This window comes from Protopterus annectens, chromosome 1.part1, assembly GCF_019279795.1.
Source record: "Protopterus annectens isolate FY-2018-M chromosome 1.part1, PAN1.0, whole genome shotgun sequence".
Classification (NCBI taxonomy): domain Eukaryota; kingdom Metazoa; phylum Chordata; order Ceratodontiformes; family Protopteridae; genus Protopterus; species Protopterus annectens.
In genome coordinates, this window is record NC_056726.1 from 1,766,625,569 (window position 1) to 1,766,639,595 (window position 14,027).

Genomic DNA, 14,027 nt, shown 5'->3' on the forward strand with positions numbered 1-14,027 from the left:
ACCCCTTAAAGGAAATATGTGATCTGATATGGGTCACTTGAGTGTTCTGTATGTCTGGGCAATGATCTCTATATTCATGGATGGCACCATATCATTATTAGGGTTGCCACATATGACTACCTGACAAGTGTGGTGACGTAGCTATCACAGGAAAGACAACTGCCCAGCTGCATCCCTCACACACAAGTGTCCATTATGTTGACTGCTGCCTCTATGGTAGTTCATGGGTACAGGGTTATTAACATAGGGGTGACAATGTGAGTCAGCTATTGCTCCTAGGTCATAGCCATTCGCATACTTCAATAGGCAGATGCCTTCTGTTTGTCTGTGAGATATGGACTACAATAAGGGGGAATAAAATTCATTAACCCTGACATACTGTAGCTGCCACTGGTGTGATGATCATGTATTATTCAGACCTTCTGTAGTGTTGGTTCTGCCAGCAGTCCTGTTGCAAAACACTCCAGTGACATAAGAATGTACATCTAGTATACCAAGTGTAGGTGGTACGCAGTATGGGTTATGATGTCCTATGACCTGGCAAGGTTATGATATGCAGTGTGACATCAACCATACTGTCATCTACATCTGTACTGCTGACATCACTTAACTCATCAAGGTTCATGGCCTTCCAGACCAGACTGAGCAGGGTAGTAGTAAAGTACTTCCCATTATCAGTGGTGTCTCCTCCTTTGTTGGTTGTGATACCTGTTGGTGTGCACCATTCAGTGAGTACACAACCTGACATGGGGCTATGTTTTACATGATGTGTACGTGGAGAGCATCTTGTTTTGCCATATGTGTATGATACAACCTGTGATGTGGGAAGGTCCCATGCAGACTGAGTGCAGCTTGCACCTGCATAGTTGTGGGTACAGGGGCCCTGTGGTTTACATGGATATATGCTTGTGTACCTGTTTGGGGGGAGGGGGCATGTGTTTATGTTATCCAAGACCCTATCTGGATTGCTTATTCATGCTAAGCACTTGTTCAGGACTTGTAAGCACTACATAAGCTAATAATTACCATAGCACTCAATCTTCCTCATTACCTACAGGTAAGGGTGAACAGGTTTTGTACATACTTTTCTCACTTGCTTAGAGTCATGTAGCTCTTGTACTCACTTTCCTCACTTATCTAGGTGAATGTAGTTCTATATTCAGGCATGTCCAAGAGTCAACTGCCAGTGTTCTCACCTGTCTATCTGATGAATCTGGACATCTTGAGGCAATGTACACATTGCCTCATGTACACAGACAAGCCTCTCTGCCTACCACCCAACACTACAACCTGTGAGAGATGCACTCATCTAGCCAAACTGGAGGTAAAGGTCTTTCCAACCAAGCCTGACCCTGACTGTCATGTGGAGAAGGTACACATTCGCACAACACCACACTCGTCACATAAGTCTCACTGAATCTACCCCACTATTAACTGGGAAAACTACTCATGTACCAACACATTAGCTCAACAGTTTCTGGAATTCATAAACAGCAATGCCCTGACTCAACATATCCACACACCCACCAGGGGCAACAATATCCTAGTCATTACCAACATGAGTGACTGGTGCTCCACACGTGAAGCCAACTCCTCGTTGGTCCGATCAGACCATGTGCTGAACACCGTCGATATCCACATCCCGCATCTACCCCCCATTAAGGCAACCACAGTATAATATGTCTACAAGGCCAACTGCATGCTTCTTAAGACAGATGTGGTGGATGTCATGACACCCATGCAGATGGACAGTACTGTTACATCTGCTGAATCCTACACAAATGCACTCTATAAGCACATACAGGAGTGCATAGTTTGTGCTATCCCAAACAGAACCAGGATGCTATACTCCTAATTAACTAAACCAATTTGGTGGTCCCCTAACATAAACATATTGTACTACAGGAGGAAGACACTGTTGCAAACGAGAGTACAATACCATGTCCCCTGAGCCAGCGGAAACCATTACTCAAACCGCTGAATCACTTACAAATGCCTTTTACCAGCACCTCCAGGACTGCATGGATCAGGCAATCCCAAACAAAACAAAGACTCTTTGTACCAAAGGCAAGCGTCCAGTCTGGTGGATCCCAGCCATAAACAAGTTTACAACAAAAGGAAAAAGCTACTATAACATAGAGCAAAATCCATAAAAGGGAAGACACCCTTGATCATTAAAAGTAAAAAACTGAGATCTCTCATAAAAGCATACAAGGCAAATTTTGAGAGAAAAATTGCTAAGGATTCAAAAGACAATCATAAGGCCTTTTTTAGCTATGTTAGAAACCTGGGAGAAAACTCCCAGATATGCTCAGAATTAGTACAAAATGATGTAAAAATCATGGAACCTACAGACATTGCCGACATACTGGCTGACAGGTTCAGTGCAAATTTCTCCCCCCCTCCCCCCCAAAAGGAGAGATATCTATACCAGAGGACTGTAGTCCCCCAAACATCTCAAATGCTCAGGTGAGAACTGCTCTCTCCAAGGCGAAAAACACAGCATCCATGGGACCAGATGGTGTCCCTGGTTGTGTGCTCCACGAACTCAATGAGGAATTAAACCCGCAGTTAGGGCAACTGTTTAATCTTAGTCTCACCTCAGGATATGTACCCAAGGAGTGGCGTACGGCAACGGTGGTCCCACTTCACAAAGGAGGTGCCTCCACCGACCCCGGAAACTACTGTCCCATCAGCTTGACAAGCCTGGTCTGCAAAGCTATGGAGAGGATCATAATGGAACTCATAAATAAAGACATAGGGGACTTACAGACGTTGGATCCAACCCAGTTTGGCTTTGTCAAGGGCAGATCATGCCTTTTAAACTTGGTTGACTTTTTCAAAACAGTCACCAAGGCCATTGACGAGGGCAAGGCAGTCCACACAGCCTACCTTGACCTGGCAAAGGCTTTCGACACAATACCCCACTTGGGTATCATTGAAAAACTCACCAGCCTAAAAGTAAACCCATACGTCACAAGATGGGTTGCAAACTGGCTAAGTGACAGAACCCACAGGGTCAGAGTTGCTGGAGCCATGTCAGACTCCAAGCCTGTCACAAGTGGTGTGCCACAGGGCTCAGTCCTGGGACCACTCTTGTTCGGCATCTACTTTTCAGAAGTACAGGCAAACACAGGAGGATTATGGCTGACAAAGTTTGCAGATGACTGCAAACTGGGCACCATAGTTGAAAACCCATCTGACACAGACATCCTTCAGAAGGGTCTCATAGAAACGGATAATTGGTGCCAGAGCCATGGCCTAAAGTTAAACGCCAAAAAATGCATAGTCATTCCCTTCGGGAAAAACAAGGTTACCCCTAGTGTAATATAGGTGGCAATCCACTAAGCACAGAAGAGGTTATCAGGGATCTGGGGACCCAGGTTGACAGTAACCTTTCGTTTGACACTCACGTTGCCAAAGTAGTTAGGAAGACCTTCTACATTGCCCACCTGATCATGAAGGGATTCACATCTAGATCAAGGGAGGTCATCGTTCCCCTGTACTCATCACTCATCAGACCAATGATTGAGTACAATGCCCCATTCGGAATGTATCTGACCCAACACCTGCAGCAATTGGAAAGGCCCCAAAAGTTCCTCACTAAAAGGATAAAGGGTCTCAAAAATATGTCTTATGCTGCCCGACTGAAGGAACTCCAGCTCTATTCAGTCGCTTACCGACTGCTCAGAGGTGACCTGTGCCTGACATACAAGGCCATGTCCAACCCGGAATTAATGAACATGCTTCACCTCAGAAAATCTAAATCTATCAGAACTACAAGGGCAAGAGACTTAAACCTTGACACGGCTATTAGTAGGACGTGCTGGAGGGACAGATTCATCACCCAGAGACTCCCTATGCTGTGGAACAAAATCCCGGTTCATGTGAGGCAGAGGACCTCACTGGCCTTGTTCAAGACAAATCTTGACCAATGGATGGGAGATCGCAGGTATACCCCAGGGATAACCTCAGTGTCACTGCTTGACAGAGGCACAGCAAAATAATGGGCATAGTCTCCTTCAAACTAAAGGGGTGGCAAAAGCCACAAAACTCTGGGCTAGGCTTATAAATGCCCTAGGGCAGATAGCCTAGTATGAACCTATGAACCTATGAACCTATGTGTGGAGGAGCTCCCTGGCCAGCCTCAGTAAGAAGGTGAGATCCCTTATAAGATCCTCCAAAGCTAGCTATGAAAACTATAATGCAACTAATGCCAACAACAACCACAAAGCATTCTATAGTTATGTCACATATCTCAATGTCAACAACCAGATCTGCTTTGAGTTACAGCACAAAGGCACAAACATTACAGAAACAATTGATATTGGCAACATCCTGGCAGATCCCTCTCAAAGCTGCATACTCTAAAGGCAATATCACAGCATCCATGGGACCAAACAACATCCCAGGCTGCATTTTATATGAACTTCAGATCGTACTGTCTCCCCACCTATGCACCATGTTCAATAATAGCCTCCCATTGGGCATTTTGCCCCCTGAATGGTGCACAGCAATAGTTATCCCACTCCACAAAGGTGGTGCCACAACGGACCACAGGACCTATTTCCCTATAGGCCTGACTAGCCTGGTCTGCAAGGCTATGGTGCATATCATGGATTACTGTCACAGAGACATTGGGTACCTCCAAACCTTTAGCCCCTCCCTGTTTGGCATTGTTAAGGGCAGACCATGCCTCCTAAACCTGGTGGACTTCTTAGAGACAGTTACCAAGGCATTAGATGAGGGTAAGGAGGTCCACACAGCCTACATAGATCTCTCATAGGCTTTCAACACCATTCCTCCTTCTGGTATTATCAACATACCCATCCCCCCGAACATTAACCCCTACATCATGTGATGGTTTGCAAAGTGACTCATGGACAGAACCCACACAGTGGGAGTTGCATACCCTAGGTCCGACTGTATACCAGTTACAACTGGCGTTCCCCAGGGCTCAGTCCTAGGATCCCTCATGTTCGGTATATACTTCTCTGACATACAGACAAGCACAGGAGGGCTTTGGCGGTAAAGGTTTGCAGACGACTGCAAACTAGGAGACATAATTGTTTCCCCAGCTGTTACAGACACCGTCTGGAAGGGTCGCACTGAGATGGATACCTGGTGTTAATATCATGGCATCAAGATGAATGCCTAAAAGTGCATAGTCATCCCCTTTGGATATAACTAATTACCCGTGGACTACCACATAGGTGCTAGTCTCCTGCATACAGAAATGGTAATACAGGATCCGGAAACCCCAGTAGATAGCAATCTCTACTTCGATACCCATAATGACAAGGTGGTTAGAATAGCCTTCTACATGCCCCCCCTAATCTCTAATGGGTTCGCATCCAGATCAGAGGGGCCATTGTGACTCTACACATGTCATATTAGACCCATTAAAGGATACAACACCCCATTTGGGATATACCTTACAAGACAACTGCAACAGCTTGGAAGACCACACCAGTACCACACCAAGAGGATTACTGACCTCAAAAAGATGACCTATGCAGGCCAGCCTACGAAACTCCAGCTGTACTCAGTTGCATACCGCATACTCACAGGTGATCTCTGCTTGACATACAAGGCCCATGTCCAACCCTGTATTGCTGGTTATGCTCCACCTAAACAGAAGCCCATGAGAGCCACATGCTCTAGGGATATACACCTAACCACAATGATGAGTAGGACGTGCTGGACAGATAGATTCCTGACCCAGACACTCCCCATGCTTTGGAACATGATTCCAATGTACAATAGGCAGGGTCCCTCATGAGCACTCTTCAGGGGAAACCTTGACGTGTGGATGGGAGACAGACATGTACCCTGGGGATCACTGCAGTGGCTCTGCTGGACAGAGGCACAGGGAACTATTGGCTCTGCAGTTCAGAGGCACAGGGAACCAACCTATGGGGGTGGCTAAAGCCAACACACCCTAGCTAGGCTTACAGATACCCTTGGTAAGACAGCCTAGTACCTACCTTTGCACATATTACATGTCTTATGTGCATGGATAGTTAAATAGCTCTTCCATTTTACTTTGCTATCATGCTGATAAACTGTCGACTCACTAAAAGACATATGTATCCTGTTATTGTGTATTGTAAATGCCAATTGACATAACTAATGTTTGCCTAACATTACAGTAATGCTATGTAGCTTGTAATACATATCTGCTTACAATACTGTACATTACAGAGTTATTGGCACAATATCCCACAATGCAAATCATACTTGCACAGTGGCCCAACCTTCCACATGTTATTCTCTGTAATACACCCATACATATGGCTACAGTTACAATATATCAACATATACTATCCCCTGTTATAGCATATACTTGTTGGACCAGCCCTGCCACTGACATCAGCTGGTGAGGAGTATTTCTGTTCAAAGCCCTTATATAGCATCCCTTGTGGTGTATGCGGTATTTGCCTTGTGACCTACAGCAGTACACACAAATACTACAAGTGTTACTATGCTCAACAATACATCACTACAAGATAACTGTTTCCACTATATGGCTTGCGTGCACTTTAAATAATACAGAAAAGTACTACATACACAGACATACTGACTGTTCTACGTACCTTATTAGTAACCCAAGGTGTTGTTAACTGTTGATTCAATCCTTTTCGGTTTGTGTTTCAATGTTCTTTGTAACATTCCGCTGGTATATACGGATGGTTTGAATGTGTGATAACACATCTTTTTCTAGTTACATATCAGTAACATTTGGTATCCTGTCCACCAACTGCTGTTCCAAAGTAGTTAATTAGATGCATATCAGTTGTGCAGCTACTCCATTAGCCGATACCATGGCAACAGTGGTGTATAACTGAGTACTCCTTTTGGGCGTTGTCCGTTTGCCTTACTTTCAAGGGAGACGGCCGAGATGTGTTTTTGCGATATATTTCAACAGTTATATGGAGACACACAGAGATATATTAGCTTCATGACTCCCGTGGACTGTGTGTAATGGCTAGACGATTTAGATCTACATGTGAATACAGCTGTTATATTTCAGAACAGTGCTACTTATGCAGATTTTGTTTGTACCTGATACTTCTAAAGATGTTTAAGTTTGGCAAGGATGTTTGGCCAGCTCAAGGCCATATGGCTATGCATGAACTGTTATGTGGTGTACAGTGTGCTCACCAGACATCCTTGATTTGGTATACAAGTGTAGCATACTATGCTGTTACTCACTAATTGCTAACACATCCCGGTGTACGCACAACCCTTTGAAACGGGATTAGTGAATACAAACCCTGTTACATCAGCAGCTGTTCCATTGTATAACAGCAGCTATTTCACATAGGGCCATGTCAGTGTGTCTCTGACAAGGTATGTTAAGGCTTCTGCAGATGTCGTACAGTGTGTGAATGTTTTGTGATGTTACTACAGTTTGTATTGTAATATGTTTAGGTGTGGGGGTGATGGTGGGTGTGCTTAGCAGATGCAGGTGTGTAGGAACTGCTTTTATACATAATCGCTATGCGCGTGAGGGTTCCTTCCCTATTTGAACACCTATCCTTTTGTGGACTAATACAATAGTAATTGCAGGCTGATTCATTAAGGCACTGTTATGTGGTTCCTGTATAGCATGCAGGTGATGTTAGTCCTTGAATCCCTTCGGTAATACATCTGAATGTAATAACGTGTTGCTACATGATAGCTGTGTATTTCTGTCATAGGTATTTGCAGTCATCGTAGTTGTGTTGGTGACTGACCCTCTTTGGCTAGGGTTGCCACCTTTTCATATGGCCATAGAGGGACCTTTTTGAGACACACATCTGATTTTACAGGCTGACACAAACCCACGGTCAGTACAAGGGATAGAACTTTCCTTTCATGCCTAAATATATGCTTATTCTTGTAGCAGTTTAGTTGCTTATCCTGCTTCCTGTAACATGTAGGTATTTTAGATACAGAAATAACTATTGTATGCAACTATTACAGTGCATATGGGACATAATTATGTCCTACAATCCCAGAACATTTGCCACATTTAATATATTTGGTCAGGACATAACCGCCCAAAGAGGGAGTGTCCTTCGCAAAGTGGGACAGGTGGTAACACTATCATTGGCACATGTCCATAGCACATATTTGTAATAGTGTATAGGCATATACTCTCCATATCCTTTGTTCATAAAGGTTGGTAGTGGCGGAATGTGTGATTGCTATGGTCCATGTTATACACATACATGAACACTTCAACCGCTGTATACAGAAGACCTATGAAATCCCGAAACCACAGTGTTCCGACGCACACAGTACCGGGACCAGACTCCCATACCCCACATTACCAACATTGACAGAAACTCGCGAAGGTAACACGAACATGTAACACACACATGCACACACAGACACACTGCTACCCAACACATCCAAACAAACCATCCTACACTACATATGAGCAGGTGGCCAAGCCCCCCTACACCCCCCATGTAGGTGTCTGCGCCCCCCACACCACCCCCTACTTTAATATTCTACCTCCTAGGTTGCACAAACAGATGCACAAAGCTAACCCACAACCACACATTACAGTCCCCCAAGAACACACACCACACACAGAACACATACTTACACACACTACAGCCCTAAGAAACACACTTACACACAGTAACCTACCCGAACCGCAACACCAGAAGCACTGACTAACTGTCCATTAACATCATGAGATTACACCTCGTGCATTTGGTGTTTTGGTACTGTGTTCTTTTGGACCTTAAACCTCGGGATTATGCGCGTCAGTATGTAAAGCAGTCAGTATGTGGTAGGTATCCCATTTGTATGTACCTCCATGGTTATGTAGATGTTGTTAACCTATCTATATATCTGCATATATATATATATATATATATATATATATATATATATATATATATGTGTGTGTGTGTGTGTGTGTATATAGTGACATATCTCTCTCTCTCTCCCTCTCTCTCTATATATGATGATGTATATATATATATATATATATATATATATATATATATATATATATATATATATATATATATATATATATATATATATATATATATATATATATATATATATATATATATCTTTATAAAACATACACCTTTCATTGGGTACATGCCGGTTTGTCCTATTTCAACACATTCCTACCTTTTGTGTTTTATCCTGTCAGTATACACGACTGCCATTGGTACATCTCAAGTAGCTTAGTGGTATGTTATTGTGATGAATGTGTACATGGTTGCGTGTTCTAATCCTGGCAGTGATATCTTACCTCTCAGAGCAGGCACTGGTAGTGCAAGGGTGATTAATGCACATTTCAGCGGTTGTGTGTTCCACATGTTTATTATTCTGTGGAGAACTACCTATATATGCAAGCTGTGTTTAAGGTATACTATGCAACATGCACACATCTGTGAAGATTCCTATCAGGGATACTCCCCATTATTTGGAACTACATCCTTGATTACATTATACAAAACCCTCACTGACACTCCGGGGAATCCTTGTAGAGTGGGTGGTGAACAGTAGCTACACCCTAGGGATCCCGCAAGTGGCTCTGCTCCACAGAGGGACAGTTAGTTAACTGATGGAGTGGCAACAGCAGACATGTTTGCCTATGCTTATGAGTGGCTTCGGCGGTTGGGCATGTACCTACCTATGTATCTATGAACCTGTACATACAGTATGGATACATGCTAATAGCTTAATTTACTGTTCAGGTATTGACTTACCTTGTGCCAATGGTGGTTGTGTGTACAATAGTTGAGGGCTACCTGTGTAGGATGCACACAGTAGACAACCTATACATGACAATTTACAGGTGGTCGTGTGTGTGTGTGTGCCATCCATGTTTGCTGTATGTGCAGGTGGAGAAGGGTATCAGTCCATGAGTGCCTACACTGTCAGTGTGTGTGCTATACTTTCCCTCTTTGCCAAGGCATGGGCATACTGGGCACACCTCCATCTGCCTATTGGGGCTAGCACAGGGTGTTCATGGTCTGAGTCCCCCTGTGCCTGTGGGTCCCTTGGCAATGGTGGTGGGCTGTAAGGGCCTTCACCATTCTGTCCCTGCTGCAGCTGTTTCCGCGAGATCATATTGTGTAGCATGGCACATACTATGTAGATGTGGGCACACGTTCCTGGAGAGTACTGCAAAGCTCCACCAGATATGTCCAAGCAGCGGAACCATGATTTCAGCATCTCAAACGTGCTGTATGATGATTCTGGTTTCTGCATGTGCTTCAATATGGCGTTCTTGCGTGGCTGTGTGTGCATTTCTGATGGGAGTCATCATCCATGGTTCCAGTGCATAGCCAGCATCCCCCACTAGGTGATCATATGGGATGTCCCCCCTGGCAAATACCTGATACAGCTGTGAGGCATGCCAGATGTGAGAGTCGTGATAGCTTCCTGGGCTGCCAGCACACACATCCATGATAATGCCCTGGGCATTGCACATGACCTGGCAGTTGATGGAGGGGAATCTTTTGTGGTTTATGTAGTGCCTACCCTGCTCACCGGATGGTGACTTGATGTGTATGTGCGTGCAGTCTATTGCACCCAGTACCTCCGGGTAGTCTGCCACACGGTGAAAGAGACGCATATTGCTGGCCAACTCCTCCTGTGTTTGGGGGAAGTATATGTGCTCATTGGCATGTGGTAACCTGGCATCCAGGAACTGGTGGATTACCCTGGATGCTGATGCCTGTGAGATCCCCATGATATCCCCAGTTGGTCTTTGAAAGGTATCTGTGGATAGTATTCTCAAGCTTACACATGTCTTTGTGTCCACTGGGATGGGTTCCCCTCTGTTACTTCTGGCTCTGAGGCATGGCCAGCACAACTCAACAAGTTGCTGTATGATGTCCCTGTCCACCCTGTAACACTCTACTATCTCCAGATCATGTAGCCCCTGGTAGGTTACCCTGGATCTGAACACTCTTCTCCTCCTCCAGTGCCTGAGATTGTTGTCATGCATCATCCTCCACACCACTGTCAATCTCCAACACATGCTGGTGAATCAAAGCTATGGTGGCCCCTAACATATACATATTAAAAGTTCCCCGTCTGTGTACACCAATGGTGTAGAGTGTCTGAGAATGCACAAGTGTGTGTGTGTGTGTGTGTGTGTGGGGCTTTCACACCTTATACTATTGTGCAATGGATGATGCTGGTGTAATTGGGTGTGTTTGTGCTATTCCAGTTGCAGGGTATTTTAATTATTGGTTTTACAGCAGGTACTGCTATTGTGGGGCCTTTGGTGTTGACTTACGCTTGTCTGCCGTGATTCATCTATTGCCCTTTACTTCTATTTTCAACCCGATTCCCCTCCCATTGTCAGGCATGTATCCAGCTGCTGCCTTTCTTGTTTTGTGCTTCCACAACTCAGGATTGTGTTGGGAAATATGTTATGTAGCTGATCTACTGCAAGTTTGCTTTGTTCTGCTGTGACAGTTCTCTTTTCTTTGCTGTACGGCACCTCACCTTTCCTGTTAGCTAGCAGTCTTGTCATCAGTCCTGTCTGCTAGCAGCCTTGTTAGCTGTTGTCTATAACCCACTGTGAGTTTCTAGGTGTTAATTACTCATGTACTCCAATTACCATGCTGCAGCATTTCCTTATTGTCTTCCCGTATACTTCCTGTTTCAGCTGTGGTGCACGCCACACACAGCCATTTACTGGGGTTCATACTGTTTTCATCCACATTCACATGAACTTACGGTTACCTTGTGTGCTCTCAGCTAAGCAAAGCTATGGCTACTTCCACACCCCTATCCTGCGGCTTTGCTTAGCAACACGCAAAACAGATTAGCAAAGATCCAATGTGCTTACAGCTACGGTGGCGTGTCCCTCTCTTAGTGTCATGTTTACCTGCAGGCCACTCCTCAGTGTTGTAATGCTATGCCATGTGGTACATCATTATGCCAGCAGGGCATTTGTGATTCAGTATTACTTGACTCATTTGCATGACATTGACTGCTAATTCCTAGTTACCGCATGAAACACTGTCACAGACCCTTAGCAACCCTTGCGCCATGGTTGTGGTGTAGCATGCATGCCATTGACTATTATGGGGATATTATGAATTGCATTACATTACAGTTTTATGACATGAAATATATTTTCCTTGTGATCCCATTTGCGCACCGATGCACTGCAATTTTACTTTGCATTGGTGTGGCCATGACATTAAATGTTATTTTTTATATGTTGTGCATGTTGTTTTATGCCATTGGCTATATATTTGGCCATTGGCATATATTAACATTATAATACGTAAGTTTGGTCCGCTTTCATGGCTCCAATTTTATGTTTGACAAAATGTAAACCGTTTTTTTTTTTGGTTTACATTTCTACATGCTTACGCTACGCCTGCACCACTTCATGAATCACTATATACCTTCATTTGCATGCTACACTGCTGCACATGGGGTAATTAGCATACATGCACCGGGAGCTGCGCAGCTCTGGCATACGCTGGTAGTGCACATGGAAACAGCTCTTACCTGAATCACTCGGTGGCCATATTTGGCGCTAGATCGCCAACGCTACTCTGGCACATGGCGCAAGCTTCATGAATCCCGGGGAGTGTCTTTGGTAACTTGGGTGTTGGTGATCGCTGATGTGTCTCCCAAACTGTTGTGGAGTGTGTCACCTTTGACATGTTTGTCATATGTTCGCCATCACTGCAAATGATGCTGTCCTTCATTTCAGTTGCACTTTTCTCGCCATCCTTGACTCCCTGTCACCTCTCAGAAAAGTAAAAACCAAAACAACCCCACATCCTCTGTCTCTCAAAAGATACACTCACTCTTATGAAAAAAAGAGACAGCACCTAGAAAAATGGAATAAAACTAAATCACATTCTCCTCTCCAAACCTATAAACTACATATTTTGGCTAAAAAATATATCTGTGCAGATAAGAAAAAATTCTACTCCAATGCACAACTCACCCATAAGTCTAACCTCCCAAAATTTTGGCATTCTATTAATAAGATCCTTTACCCAGGCAACCCTTCTACCCCAACCCCTACCTGATAACCCTCCCTTGAAACTACCACTTTTCTAAATTCATACCTCATTGAATCTATTCACAAACTCACTCATAATGGTCAGAACAATAAACACACACCCCCACACCACTTTTCACTAATACTCCCTCTTTCACACTCAACCCCATCCTAACATCTTACATCAAATCTCTCCTTCTTAAGCTGAATCCATGCTCCCTCTCTTCTGACAACCTTTCCCCCATTTCTTAAACTAGCTGCTCACTCAATAGCCTACCCCATCTGTATCCTGATCAATAGATCTACTCAAAAATCCACCGTCCAAAATATATGGAAATCATTCTTTATCACACTCTTATACAAGGGAGGCAACAGCAATGAACCATCCAATGACAGACCTGTTGTTATCCTCTCTCAGCTATCTAAACTCCTTGAAAAAATAATTCATAGACAGCTTATTAAGTACCTTCTAGATAATAACTTCCTAACCCTTATGCAACATGGCTTCTGACTCCATCATAGTACATCTACTACCCTACTGTCCTTTACTCAAACCGTTGCCAAAGCCATGAACAAAAATTTACTGGTTTCTTGCCTCTTTCATGACCTTTCTAAAGCATTCAATACTGTATCACACTCCAAACGTCTTGGTAAACTATCACAACTCAACTTATCTCCCACTACTATTAAGTGGTTCACTAGCTATCTCACTAATAGACAATAATCAGTAAGATGGCAGGCTACCTGCTCCCCTTACTTACCAATCCAATTTGGAGTGCTTCAAGGCTTGATTCTTGGCCCTCTACTCTTAAATATTTTCACAAACCAACTGCATACTTCCTATACAACATCCTTCCTGACACAATATGTGGACGACTCTACCCTTATTACCTGTTCTGACAGTTTCTCTAACCTCCTCCCTACTACTCAACATAAGCTTCCTATCTGTAGAAAAAGAGCTAACCAACAACCAATTCTAAATCCCAAAAATAAAAAGCTAATACTCTTTTTTCCAAAACCC